This window comes from Saprolegnia diclina, assembly GCF_000281045.1.
Source record: "Saprolegnia diclina VS20 unplaced genomic scaffold supercont1.9, whole genome shotgun sequence".
Classification (NCBI taxonomy): Eukaryota; Oomycota; class Saprolegniomycetes; order Saprolegniales; family Saprolegniaceae; genus Saprolegnia; species Saprolegnia diclina.
This window is the reverse complement of record NW_008246076.1, coordinates 995,676-996,120: the sequence shown is the minus strand read 5'-3', so window position 1 is coordinate 996,120 and position 445 is coordinate 995,676.

Below are 445 nucleotides of genomic sequence, written 5' to 3'. Positions count from 1 at the left end.
GTGTTTGCCTACTGCCTTTGTCGCCCACCACTGAAACATCGGTCGCGGATTGCGCGCGCAATATCTGTTCTTCGTTCGATATATCGTAAAGAATACCTGGTCGACCAAGCCGTAACGGCTACGAATTGAACGGTTAGTAACTGTTTCGCAACCGCAACCCTAGTCGTTCTAGCCGCCATCGCGGTCATTCTTCAACCCGCCAGCTTCCAGTCGCATCGATTGCCATGACAGAGCCAACGCCCGACGCCCGATATGGTCAAAGTGACGTGGCAGGCTGACGTGGATAGTATGCCCCGGGCTACGAAAGTGATTCGCATCGCCATTTTTCACCACCGATCCATGGTGCGACGCGGCAGGCAAGCGTTTCATCTGCGCCGCGCAGCTCTTGAGGCCAAGCGCCAAGCGCCTGAGCTAGGCGACGTTGTTGAATTTGACGCCGAGGAGA